The sequence below is a fragment of the Pinus tabuliformis genome, chromosome 8 (assembly GCF_031772625.1).
Source record: "Pinus tabuliformis cultivar Carrire ecotype Pingquan chromosome 8, CPIR1, whole genome shotgun sequence".
NCBI classification, from domain to species: domain Eukaryota; kingdom Viridiplantae; phylum Streptophyta; class Pinopsida; order Pinales; family Pinaceae; genus Pinus; species Pinus tabuliformis.
The window spans coordinates 1,537,794,303-1,537,809,002 of record NC_142294.1 but is presented as its reverse complement, the minus strand read 5'-3'; the positions used below and the strand labels follow the sequence as shown (position 1 = coordinate 1,537,809,002).

At 42.9% G+C, this 14,700-nt stretch overlaps 1 protein-coding gene across 1 annotated transcript in view; it reads left to right on the top strand.

Annotated features, from left to right (window-relative positions):
• LOC149241784 (hyperosmolality-gated Ca2+ permeable channel 2.3-like) overlaps positions 1–14,700 on the top strand; it is a 387,638-nt gene that overhangs the window by 199,227 nt on the left and 173,711 nt on the right.

Below are 14,700 nucleotides of genomic sequence, written 5' to 3'. Positions count from 1 at the left end.
GAGACCCTTTCCTTGATCTCTATGCAGACATCTTCCAGTACTCTACTCTTGAGGAGATCATTCTTCTCAGTGATTTCAATACCCGCACTAGAGACCTATAAGAACCCGGCCATGACAGAGTCGAGGATACACTTTACCTCTAGGAGCTAGAGCCATAGTTTGTGGGTTTTCATAGGAGTTCACAAGACAGGAGTGGACCTCTCATATGCTATGGGAAACACATCTTGCAGTTGGGTGAAGCCCATGGTTCTTTGATCCTGAACGGTTTTCCTTGTCTTTCGGGCTCATAATGCTTTTCTTACTTCCTTCACAATGGGGGAGCTAGTGTGGTTGACTATATCCTAGCCAACTAGGACCACCTCCCACATTTTCAACATTTCTCAGTTTCCCACCTCTCCCTGCTGGACCACACTCTCTTCACCTTCTTGCGCTAACTTTCTCCAGCAATATGCCTAATGATCTGTTTATCCAAAATAAGCACTGTAAATCTACAAAGGCTAGTGCTAATCTTCAAAGTCGACCTTCTGCCACAAACAAATGCTTAGTAGTATCAGCCAGAAATAAGGAGAATAGTTCTGCTGTTACATGGAAAATATAGCTGGAGATCTTAGGCAAATTTTGTTTTAATGCCATAAGAAGCTCGATCCTGGGTATGTGTTAATTTTAGGTATGTTCTATGCTTAGAGCAATTTATTTCATTTCTGACAGTTATCTCAATATCTTTTGCAGATTAGCAATCACATCAGCGTAATAGTAAATTGCAGATGGAACATAAACATATATCGCAGAAGACAAGCCAAGACAAGAAAACACAAGATGTGGCGCTAGCTAGGGACAAACCCCAATGTGGGGAAACCCTTGATCAATTCTTCTTATATGTTCTTCAATAGTTCAGCAGAGAGAGAGATAGTACATTTACAATAGAAGTCAACACTTTGACTTATCTTAAATAAGATCATAGATCATCTCTAAGAGGATGATACATGAGGTAGCTGAACTCAGTTGAAGACATGTTGCTTCAACTGATTCTCCCAGGTGACTCCATCACCCATCATAGTGCTGCATTTTGTCATCATGCTGCACCTCACTGTGCTGCATCGTGCTGCACTCATCATCACTATGCTGGACCTCATTACCATGCTGCACACATCATACTGCTGCACCATGATTGCTTGCAGTCCCATGCAAGCACCATGTCCTTGCTGTCCCATCTACCATGCTCCACCATGATTGCATTTGCTGCTGTCCCACTGTTTAGCATTGCTGTGCCATGTCATAGCTTGCTGTCCCAAGTACCAAGCTCCAACAAGCACCATGTCCTGCTGTACCACTTACCATGCTGCTGTCCCTTGCAGCACCATGCTGCTGTCCCACTGTTTAGCATTGCTACTGCTGTCCCAATGTGCTTTGGCTGCCACATGTCATTGCTGCTCCTATGATTGCTTGCTGTCCCATTTGTGTTTGCAGCACCGTGCTTGCTGCTGTCCCATTGTAACCTACAACAACCCAACAATCATGCCCCAAAACATACCTTGAACAACCTTAATGTACTGCGGCCTAGTCAAGGTAGATGGCTGCCTCCCTATGCTGCTGTTCTGAGCATATGACAGTCCCTAACACTTCCACGCTGGCCTGTTTTGGAGTGGCTAGGCCTGTGGCCTACCACAGACCTTTGCTGCATACTAATAACCTTCTGAAACAGTCATACTTTACCCTTTTCTGCCCTCAAACAATCCGTAATTCTCTTTGTTGCTAAGAAACGTGGGTTCGGGTACAGGTACGTGGACGGGTACATCATTTTTTGAAACAGGGTACGTGGGTTCATCAGGGCGTATATTATAATTTATATATATAATATATAATATATAAATATTATATTTTATAAATTATAATATATATGAATTTGTATATTTGTCAACTTTAAACAAGAAAACTAAAATATTTATGATTTAAACTTTAAATATTGAAACCTGCATACCATTGAACATTCAACATTCACAATGAAATTTCAAAATTTCTAGTTTGATATCAAGTGCAAATTGGAGTTTACATATTAATAAAGAATCATGATATATGTCCATTGTCATACTACATTCAAAATTTGTCTTAAGGCATCTCCAAACAAGAACTAGGAAATTTTAAAACACTAAAATAAAATTAGCTAATAGTGAACAATGGCTTCCTCAAGCCATGTCATTAGCATCACTTAGATCTTCAGTTAGCATGCTCTTCAGGCAAGAATCACTCGCATCTTGAGGCTCTTGCTCATCCATAGTAACTGGAGGTAGCTCAATAAGGCCATCTAGTTGTATCTCCTCGTCCACACACATAGCATCATTTGTTTATTGTTCTCATCTTTTGACAGGACTCTCCTTGTACCCAGGGTCTTTTCGAAATATGAGACGAAGTGTGCTATGAATGTACACTAAGTTCTCTGCCTTCTTGGAGCCCAACATATTTCTCTTTACTGAATGGATAAAGGCATAAGTACTCCAATTCCTCTTGCAAGATGAAGAACTAGCTACCTAGAATATTAGGGGAAGCTCGTTAAATTAATTAAAAATTTAAAGATAAAAACTAAAACGAACCCCAAAGAACCCAAAAGAAACCGATTCTGGGGTTCCAAGTACCCATCATCAGGGTTCTCTGTACTTGTCAAGACAAAAGAACCCAATTTTTTTAATGAAGAACCCGGTTCTTCATAGAAGAACTTGGTTCTTATGGGTTCTTCTCAGAAGGACCCATACCCGAATCTAGTACTTGGGGACGAGAAACCGGGACGCATTCAAGAACCCCACCCCCAGGTTTGCGAACCCGCGCAACATAGGTAATTCTCCTTTCCAAACTCGGCCTCCATGCAAGTATGAACATACCTCATTTAGAATAGCGTATGGCAGTGAATGACTGCGTCTAGGGTATTCTAGGACAACAACATTAGGCCTGCGTTTAGGCCTCTCCATACAATGTTATGTTCCTCCTTTACTCAGCCTAGGAGCTTGCCCTCTCGACCCTAGAACCTTGGCCCTCCATCCATCAATTCGGTCACTTGAAGTGGCTTGCAGCTAGGGCATCATGGACCTGCGGCTAGGGCATCATGTAACCCTCCTTGACTACAGCTAGGTATCCTTTTAGGACTGCGGCTAGGTAGGCTTTAGGACTGCGGCTAGGGCAACTTGTTTAGCCTCCTTCATAGCTGCGTTAACACTCCTTCCATGACTGCGTTAATGGTAAGGACATCTTCTTTAGGTCAGCGTATAGGTCCCTTCCATAACTGCGGTTTGATCTCCATTAGGGCTATGTAGATCAGCCTCCTCCTTTCCTACGTTTAGGGCTTCCTCTCCTAGATTTCTCTTCCACTAAAACCCAAAGCGAGTGGAGAGAAATCAAGAGTGAAGTGTGTGTAAAATGACTCTCAAGTCATCTCCTTTTATACTAAAACGTTGAGCACATGTGGGGGTTATTTGGTTGCTGGCCGACCTCGATGAATTGTCTTATAATACAAATAAATTCACAACTCCATGAATACTCTTCGGAATCGGATCATCTTTAGATCAATCCTACACCTCTTGATGAGAGGAGTCCAGAAAAAATATCAGCGGCCATAAAGAAGATGACCCACATGTAGTTTGGCCTTAGTTGCCAATTTTAACACTCCCTCTCAACTAGGGAGAACTCCATCCGCTGATCCATCTTCCAAACTATACTATCTCTGCCATTAGTGCCCTACATTGCTCTACTAAACCATGAAGAAGAATTGATCGAGAATGTCTCATACCATTCTCTACTGACCCGAAGTCAGTTCCATATGAAGAGAGTGAGTCATATCACTCTTACTGACTCGAAGTTAGTTTCATTGATCCCAGATCAATATCAATAGAGAGTGTCTCAAACCACTCATACTGATCCCAGATCAATGGAGGTCATCCTAGCATAGGGAGTACGGTAGATACAACGATGTGTCCATCGATAGTACTACTATGGTCCCTAACCCCATTTCCCTACTCATTGGTCAGATTAAAGGTATTTCCCATGAGTCCCAAAATGCATGGTTAGGATGTCTCGATAGGAGAACCAATCATAGGGAGCACGATAGATACAACGATGTGTCTATCGATAGTACTACTACAGTCCCTAACCCCATTTCCCTACTCATCGACCAAATTAAAGGTATTTACCATGAGTCCCAGAATGCATGGTTAGGATGCCTCGATAGGAGAACCACTTATCTTGTCCATAATTTGCCACGGGGCATCACAGGGGAAGGCTGAACCATTCACCCTGTACACAACGCACCATTAGGGGAGAGTGAGTTGCCCTATGGTCGCTTGTTGCTCCAAGAAGTACCCCAAGCCCCCTGGAGCTCCCAGAGTTCAATGTATGCATCATACAGGACCCTCATAAGAGGGTCTCTCAACGACTCCAAGTCGTTCGGGAAAGTCACAAATTTGACCTTTCCTCAGGGCTTTGACGGAATGTCTGCGACCTGTACATCCATCTCAATGTGATGGAGCCTTCTCTCTCATCGATGTACTATATCCCAGATAAGGTAGTATCTAATGTCTATAAGCTGGAGTAATCATAGAATACAGTATTCCTCAACAATCGAATTCCCCCCTGGTTGACACAGAAGATCATTGTGGTATCCATCATGTGTACAAACATCTCACTAAGAGCTTTCACAACCAGGCAGCTTCACACGAGATCATACTTGTAGCTATGTATTCGGTCTCAGTGGTTCTCAAAGCAACTGTCTTTTGCTTCTTGCTCATCCAGGATATCAAGCAGAACCCAAAAAGAACTAGCACTCAGAAGTGCTATTGCGATCCTCCACACTGCTGACGCTGAGACTGAGAGAAGTGCTCAAGAATTTTTCTCTCTGTTGGGTAAGCCAGTTTGGCACCCTGTTGTACTAAAGAATTCCTGAATAATAAAATCCTCCCTTGCTACACCAATTTTCCCACAATGGGTTTTTCTAGGGACTTTTCTCCATAATCTGTGTGTCGATGTGTTGATTCTTGTGCATCCGTTTGTTTCTGTATTATGGTGTGATATTTGCAACATAATTTATTTTAATGTTTATTGAAGGAATTTCATAAATAACTTATTGGAAAATAAGTAGGTAAAGTAAATCAGTTGTTGTAGTGATAGAATTTTCACATGGTATCGAAGCAAGTAATCAGATACAGGAAGGGAAAATCAATTATGGGTCAAGACCATGATGCAGAGGCATCTACGTCAGGAGACTTGCATAGATTTTCAGAAAATTGCACAAGAGAAAGTGATTTCGATTTCTTTATGTTGGTTTCCAGGCTGGAAGAAGAAGTGGCTTGTATGACTAGTTCTGCATCACCAGAGGTATGGTACATAGACTGTGAAGCCTCTTGTCATATGACGGGAATCTGAGAATGTTTCTTAGATTATTGGGAGGAGAAGATGAACTTTCAGATCACCACGGGGAACAAGGCAAAGTGTACTACAGTAGGGAGGGGTACCTTAGTTTTTCAAACTGAATCGGGAGAGCGGTTCCATGCTACCAATGCGCTGCATGTACCAGGGTTGGGGATGAACTTACTTTTCGTGTCGCAACTTTAAGGCAAAGGCTATGATGTCTTCTTCATCAAGGAGAAAGTATATGTCAAACATTCGAGCTGGAAAAAGAAAGTGTTGATTGGAATCAAAAGTAACAGGTTGTACAGACTACAACTAGAATCACCAATGGGACTAAGAGGCAGTCATGGAGACAAAGATTTAAACGAACTATGGCACAAAATAATGGGAAATTTGCACCATGGGGCTCTGAGAATTCTCAGGAGCACTGTAATAGGAGTTCCAGATCTTAGTACGTAATGAGATGATGTATGCAGAGGATGTGCTCTAGGAAAGTATGCCAAAGTAGCATTTCCTAGAAGTAAAAACAAGGCCAAGAGTGTACTAGGATTGATACACTCAGATATCTGCAGATCTATGTCCTCTAAAGCTCTTAGTGGTGCCAAGTACCTCCTTACCTTAATTGATGACCACTCAAGGAAAACTTGGATTTATTGTTTGAAAGCTAAGGACGAGGTTTTCTATTGATTCAAAGAGTTCAAGACTCTGGTGGAGAATCTGACTGGGATGAAAATAAATTTTTTTGCGCTCAGATAATGGTGGAGAGTATGTCGATAAGAACTTCACTAATTTTTGTGCTAAGGAGGGCATCAAAAGAGAGTGGACATCTCCTTCCAATCTGAAGCAGAATGGAGTAGCAGAAAGGAAGAATAGGACTATTGTAGAAGCAGTTAGGGCCATGATGTATGATTAGGATATGCCAAAATTCCTGTGGGTGGAAGCATGCAACACAACAATTTATGTTCATAACAGGGTTCCTCATCGGGCATTGGGCAAGATTACTCCAGAGAAAGTTTTCATAGGGTAAAACGCCTGAAGTTAGTCATTTCAGGGTATTTGGGAGTTTAGCACATTGTCGCGTACCTGAGGAAAAAGCTGGATCAAACTACGGAAAAAGGATATCTAGTGGGATATAGCGAGAACACTAAGAACACTAAGGCATATAGAATCTATCTTCTAGGGAGCAGGAAGGTAGTGGTTCGATGAGATGTGATGTTCATGGAGGACAAGGCTTTCAGAAAATCTCGTTAAATGAAAAGAGGAGCCATTGGTTAAACCTCTTCAACCAACGGAAGAAAAGAATTCTTCCTCGGGACAGGAAGATTCACAGGATGAGGAGGAGCTAACAGAAGCACCTATTGGCGGAGGAAGAACTAGCAGGGGACTTCGTCAGATTCTGCGGGATGCAGAGGACATCATCAGTGCGCCAAGAAACAATAAGAGGGAATGGAAACAACTAGATAGACATTAGTAGCTCAGGATGGGGAGCCTGCCAGTTTCGAGGAGGCAGCTCAACATCAGGTTTAGCTAGATGCGATGGTAGAGTAGTACAACTCCATAATGGTGAATGATGTTTGGGAGGTAGTGCCAAGGCCTCAAGACAGATCAGTGGTATGTTCGAGATGGATCTACAAGATCAAATACGCTGTAAACGGCAGTGTAGAGAAATATAAAGCCAGGTTTGTGGCTAAGGGGTATGCTTAGAAGGAAGGAATGGACTACAAAGAGACCTTCACCCCGGTAGCCAGGTATACATCTATTAGAACCATGATATCTCTTGATGCATAGATGGGGTGGGAGATTCATCAGATGGATGTCAAAATGACATTTCTGAATGCGGTGATAGAAGAAGAGATATACATTGAACAATCAGAGGGCTTTGAGACACATGAGAAGAAGTCTCATGTATGCAGGTTGAAGAAAGCCTTGTATGGGTTGACACAGACACCTAGAGCATGGTATGGTCAAATCGATGGTTACTTGTAGAAGATGGGATTTTTCAAGAGTGACGCAAATCCAAATTTCTACTATTTGGTTGTAGAGAATGAGCTGCTAATCTTAGTATTGTATGTGGATGATCTCTTTTTGACAAGATCATCCAGGCTCATTGGGGAATGCAAGAAGAATCTAGCCACAGAATTCGATATGAAGGATTTGGGACAAATGCATTATTTCCTAGGGTTGGAAGTTTGGCAGCAAAAGGGAGAGATCTTCCTTGGGCAAGGGAGATATGCTACAAAAATCCTAAAGAGATTCAGGATGGAGGAATGTAGACCCATGGCTACTCCAATGATCACCAACTGGAAGAAGCTTGATGCATTAGAAGACAAGGATGTTGATCCCACCTTATACAGGTAGCTCATAGGGTACTTGATGTATTTGGTCAATACCAGGCCAGACATTTGCTACATTGTCAACACCCTCAGTCAGTACATGGTGGAACCGAAGAGGGCGCACTAGGCAGTAGCCAAACATGTTCTCAGGTATTTACTGTGAACAGTCAATTATGGAATCTTGTACAGTAGGAGTAAGGATATCAGATTGAGTGGATTTACTGATGCAGATTGGGTAGGAAGTTCAGTGGATCGGAAAAGTACCTCTGGGTACTGTTCCAACATTGGATCAGGAATGACCTCCTGGTGCAGTAGGAAACACAAGTCCGTGGCTCTGAGCTCATCTAACGCAGAATATATGGTAGTGAGCACAGCTTCATGTGAGGCGGCATGGCTTAGAAAATTGCTTGTGAACCTATTCCGAAGAAAAATGGAGGCGACTAGGATCATGTGTGATAATCAGAGTTGCATCAAGCTCTCTGAGAATCTAGTGTTTCATGATCAGTCAAAGCATATTGATATCCGATGTGACTTTGTCAGAGACTGTGTCCAACGAGGCACTGTACAGTTGAGCTACACTCCTACAGGAGAATAGGTGGGAGACATCCTCACCAAGGCCCTTGGAAGAACAAAGTTTGATTATTTCAGGGAAAAGATGGGGATCATAAAGAATCCATTTCAGTAGCAGAAATGGGGGTGATGTTGCAGTGCGATAGCAGTCAGCAGTAGCACGGTGCAATGTGGCAAAGGGAGTTGCAGTGTAGATATAGTGTTGGAAGAAAGGACCAACAACAATACGGATGCAGAGGGAGCTGCCGTACAGATGCAGCAATGGCAGTGGTAGTGGCAGGACCATGGGCAGTGGTACAGGATGCAACAGTGCAAAGGATGTTGGGCAGGGAGGCCTAACATCAGCACAGGGACTGATGCTGAATGATCAGGGTGATACTCAGTGAGGAGTATTACTAGAGCACAGTCCTTGCTAAGAGGGAGTGTTGATTTGGGGTAGCATCAGATGTGCTCTAGCCATGAAAATTGGTGGAGAGGCTAAAGCACATGAGATCTCCAAGACCCAGAAATGGTTTGGGCACATTCTAACTTCTAACTAGTTTGGGAGATATTAAAATAATTAATATTTTTAATGGAGTTCCTAAGTCTAAGCTTAGGAAAAGTAAAATATTAATGGGTATAAATATAAAATTGGGTTAGAAGGGTCCAAAAGTCATGGATCCAACCAAATCTAATCTTAGCCGTTGAATAGAGATTTAATCTCGACCGTTGATGGACCAACGAGAAAAGTATAAGAAGAGGTTTGAGGGTCAGTTGGAGGAAACACTGAGGGAGATCAGCCAGTGCGATTTCTGGAGCGGGGTTAGTTGAGAAATTCAAACTAGTGGTCTGGAGAGCAGTAGGAGGTAGCAAGTATGAAACAGAGAGTCGGGAGTAGCACTAGAAAACCAACGCAGAGGTTGGAGAGGCAGACGCAAAGGCAGTAGTAGACTACATAGTCACTATAGGGCCTGCGTGGGTGACGCAGAGGCCCAATGCGGACGCAGAGAGGCAGGGGCTGACGCAATGTGTCTTTGAGCGACGCAGAGGTCAGCCAGGCTGACACTGAGACTAAGAGAAGTGCTGGAGAATTTTTCTCTCTGTTGGGTAAGCCAGTTTGGCAGCTTCTTGTACTGAAAAATCGCTGAATAATAAAATCGTCCCTTGCTGCACTGGTTTCTCACATTGGGTTTTTCTGGGGACTGTTGTCCAAAATATCTGTGTCGATGTGTTGATTCTTGTCCATGTGTTTGTTTTTGTATTGTGGTGTGATATTTGCAACAGAATTTATTTTAATGTTCATTGAAGGAATTTCATAAATAACTCATTGGAAAATAAGTAGGTAAAGTAAATCAGTTGTTGTAGTGATAGAATTTTCACATGGTATCAGAGCAAGTAAGGGAAAATCAATTATGGGTCGAGACCATGATGCAGAGGCATCTACACTAGGAGACTCGCACAGATTTTCAGAAAATTGCACAAGAGTGATTTTGATTTCTCTATGTTGGCTTCCAGGCTAGAAGAAGAAGTGGCTTGTATGACTAGTTCTGCATCATCAGAGGTATGGTATATAGACAGTGGAGCCTCTTGGCATATAATGGGAATCCGTGAATGTTTCTCAGATTATTGGGAGGAGAAGATGAACTTTCAGATCACCATGGGGAACAAGGCAAAGTGTACTCCAGTAGGGAGGGGTACCATAGTTTTTCAAACCGAATCGGGAGAGCGGTTCCGTGCTACCAATGTGCTGCATGTACCAGGGTTGGGGATGAATTTACTTTCCGTGTTGCAACTTCAAAGAAAAGGCTATGACATCTTCTTCATCAAGGAGAAAGTACATGTCAAACACCCGAGCTGGAAAAAGAAAGTGCAGATCGGGATCAAAAGTAACAGGTTGTATAGACTACAATTAGAATCACCTATGGCACAAATACATAGTCACAGAGACAAAGATTGAACGGACTATGGCACAGAAGAATGGGACATTTGCACCATGAGGCTTTGAGAATTCTCAGGAGCATTGTAACAGGAGTTCTGGATCCTAGTACGGAACAAGATGATGTATGCAGAGGATGTGCTCTAGGAAAGTATGGCAAAGCAACATTTACTAGAAGAAAAAAAGGGCCAAGACTGTACTAGGATTGATACACTTAGATATCTGCGGACCTATGTCCACTAAAGCTCTTAGTGTTGCTTAGTACTTTCTTAGCTTCATTGATGACCACTCAAGGAAAACTTGGATTTATTTTCTGAAAACCAAGGACGAGGTTTTTTGTTGATTCAAAGAGTTCAAGGCTCTGGTGGAGAATCTGGCTGGGAAGAAAATAAAAGTTTTGCGCTTAGATAATGGTGAAGAGTATGTCAATAAGGACTTCATTGAGTTTTGCGCAAAGGAGGGCATCAGTAGAGAGTGGACAACTCCTTACAATCCAAAGTAGAATGGAGTAGCAGAAAGAAAGAACAACACTATTGTAGAAGCAGTTAGGGCCATGATGTATGATCAGGATATGCTAAAATTCCTATGGGCTGAAGCATGCAACACAACAATCTATGTTCAGAACAGGAATTCTCATTGGGCATTGGGCAAGATTACCCCAGAGAAAGTTTTCACAGGGAAAATGTTAAGTTATGGTAATGTTCTATGCTTATAACAGTTTACTTCTTTTTCTTATTATATTCCACCGATCAGCAATCACATGTACATAAAGTAAAGTGCAGATAGAACATTAAACGATCGACAAAAAACAAGCCAAGACAAGAGACACAAGATGTGGCAGCTAGCCAGGGACAAACCCCACAATGTGTGGGGAAACCCTTTGATCAAATCTTCTTTTATCTTCAATAATTCAGCAGAGAGAAATAGTACAATAAATCTGATTCATATCAGCAGTAACAAACCCTAGATCAGTAGCATCAGCATTAGTGGTTTCATTATCAAACTAGGGCAGACCATATCTCACAAACCGACAGTCGGATTGACTTCATCCCACCACCAAAAGTTTCGGCTTCTAGAGGAGGTTCAGATGAACCTACAGTGCAGTTTAGATGAGGAGATCTCCTAGGCCACACAAGTCAATCTTTACTTCTGCCGTTGCAGCTTCAGTTTCAGCAGTTTCTGGCTTCAAACTAGGGCAGTCGATATCTTGCAAACCGTTCGTCGGATTGACTTCATTCCACCACCAAAAGTTGCGGCTTTCAGAGGAGGTTCAGATGAACCTACAGCGCAGTTCAAATGAGGAGATCTTCTAGGCCATGCAAGTCAATCTTTGGTTCTGCAGTTGCAGCTTCAGATTCAACAACTTCCGGCTTCACATGTGTGAGAGAGAGAGACCCATTTCAGTGCAGTAGAGAAGAGACTCATATCTGCACAGTAGAGAGATAGAGATGTGATGAGATGAGTGAGTCTAAATGAGGAAAAGTCCTCTTATATTTTTACACAACGTTGGTGGGTGAATAGATGCGACTGTTGGGCTTCTGAGCCTACATGAGTTGTAGGTCGGCTTGATAATAATTCCATAATCAAAATAAATTCATATCTCCATGAATACTTATCGGAATTGGATGATCTTTATATCAATCCTACACCTCTTGACGAGAGGAATCTAATAAAAATATTATTAGCCATGAATAAGATGACCCACATGAAGTTTTGCCCTGGTTGCCAATTTTAACACTCCCTCTCAACCATGGAGAACTTCATCTGCAATCTGTCTATCGGTCGTTGCTATTCATCCATCAAATGCACTGCCTTGTACAGCCTGACCCTTGCCCTGCTCTGCTCTATTTTGCCTGTTCTGCTTTGTCTTGTTCTGCCCTGCACTGATCTGTACTGTTTTGTTCTGTTTTGCTCTGCTCTTGCATTGTTCTGTTCTACTCTGCTTTTGTCCGAATTATGAAGAAGAAGAAATGATCAAGGATGTATCATACTGACTCAAAGTCAGTCTCAGAGTATGTACCACTGGTCCCAGACCAGTCTCAACCAACCCAAAGTCAGCGTCATAGTGAGTACAACTCCAATGGTCCCAGACCAATATCATCCTCCACTGACTCAAAGTCAGTCTCAGAGTATGTACCACTGATCCCAGACCAGTCTCAACTGACCTGAAGTCAGCGTCATAGTATGGTACAACTCCTACCACTGGTCCCAGACCAGTATCATTGATCCCAGATCAATGTAGGTCATCCTAGCGTAGGGAGTACGGTAGTTACAACGATGCGTCCATCGGTACTACTATGGTCCCTAATTTCATTTCCCTGCTCATTGATCAGATGAGAGGTACTTCCCATGAGTCCCAGACTGCATGGGTAGGATGCCTCGACAGGAGAACTAATCAATCCTGTCCTCACAGGAGAACACATCAATCCTGCTACAATTGCCATGGAGAACACATCAATCCAGGCCTCACAGGAGAACACATCAATCCTGCTACAATTGCCATGGAGAACACATCAATCCAGGCTGCCATGGAGAACACATCAATCCAGGCCTCACAGGAGAACACATCAATCCTGCTACAATGTCGCCACGGGGTGTACATGTATACCACCAGGGGATAGTGAATAATCCTGTGGTCATATGCTGCTCCAAGAAGCACCCTGCACCCCCCTGGAGCTCTCAGAGCTCAATGCATCATACATGACCCTCATTGGAGGGTCTTTGAACAACTCCAAGTTGTTCATGGAAAGTCAGAAATTTTACTTTCCCAAGGGGTTTTGTCAGAATGTCGGCGACCTGTTCATCTGTACCGATATGATGGAGCCTTATAGCTCCCCGTTGCACCATATCTCAAATATAATGGTATCTGATATCAATATGCTTGGAGCGATAATGGAATACGACATTCTCTGACAAACGAATCCCACTTTGGTTGTCACAAAGGATCACAGTGGTATCCAATGTGAATCCAAACAACTCACTGAAGAGCTTTCGCAACCAAACTGCCTCACAAGAAGCCATGCTAGCAGCAATATACTCTGCTTCGGCGGTGCTCAAAGCCATCGACTTTTGTTTCCTGCTCATCCAGGATATCGAAGCAGATCCCAAGGAGAAACAACACCCGGAAGTGCTCTTACGATGCTCCACATTGCCTGCCCAGTCAGCATCTGTGTATCCAAATAGTCTCACATCTCTGGCAATGTATCTTAACCCATAAGTGATAGTGCCACGAAGATATCTCAGTAGATTCTTGGCATCAATCCAGTGAGGCTCAACCAAATATGAGCTCACAATGTTAACTGCAAAACATATGTTCGGACAGAGGTTCACCAAGAACATCAATGCGAATGAGTTTTTGAAACTCAGAGGCATTTCCCAAGTCTGGTCCGACATCACTACCATATAACTTCTAAAAGTTAAGATCCTCGAGGTAGTCACAGGCTTACAGTCCATCATACCTAATCTTTCCAATATATTTACCACATATTTTCCTTGAGATAGGAAAATTTCCCTTGGCTTTTGCCACACTTCAAGTCCTAGGAAGTAGTGCATCAGTCCTAGGTCTTTCATTTCAAATTCAGAGGCCAGCTCCCTCTTACATTTGTGAATGAGAGGGTCTGCACCTGTTAGAAAGAGGTCATCCACATACAACACCAGTATGAGAGGCTTGTCATCTTCAACCTTAAAGTAAAGGTTAGGATCAGCTTCACTCCTAGTGAATCCCAGCTTCATCAAGTAGCTATCGATCCTCTCATACCATGCTCGGGGTGCTTGCTTCTGCCCATAGAGAGCTTTCTTCAACCTGCATACATGAGATTTTCGATCATAAATCTCAAATCCTTCGGGTTGCTCCACGTAGACCTCTTCTTTGATCGAGCCATGCAAGAACGCAGTCTTGACATCCATCTGATGTAGGTTCCATCCTTGTGAAGCGGCAAGGGCTATGATTGAGTGGATGGTTGTATATCTGGCAACAGGTGCAAATATCTCATCATAGTCTATACCTTCCTTTTGGGAGAAACCTCGAGCAACAAAACGAGCCTTATACTTTTCCGTGCTTCCATCTGCTGCATGCTTTATCTTGTAAAGCCATTTGGAAGTAACAACAGTCTTGTCCTGGGGTCTGGGAACTACTTCCCAAACATCATTCTTTATGATAGACTCATATTCTTCGGTCATAGCATCCTTCCATACTTGATGCTTGACGGCATCTGAGAATGACGAAGGCTCATTTTGTATGATCGTGCTCATGATGGTCAGGTATCCTTGATACCTATTAGGTTTCTTACTTTCACGAAAGGTTCCTCGGGGTGCAGCATGTGCTTCAGCATCATCAAGTAACCCCTTAAGCCTTGAAGGCCTTTTCCTAGAAGAGGAGGGCTCATATGGAGGAGGATCAATCGGATCCATGGGTTCTTCTACATCAGGCATTGATTCATCATCCTTTTCTTTCGGTTCCCTGGTGTCAGCTTCTTGAGAGCTCCTCAAAGTCGA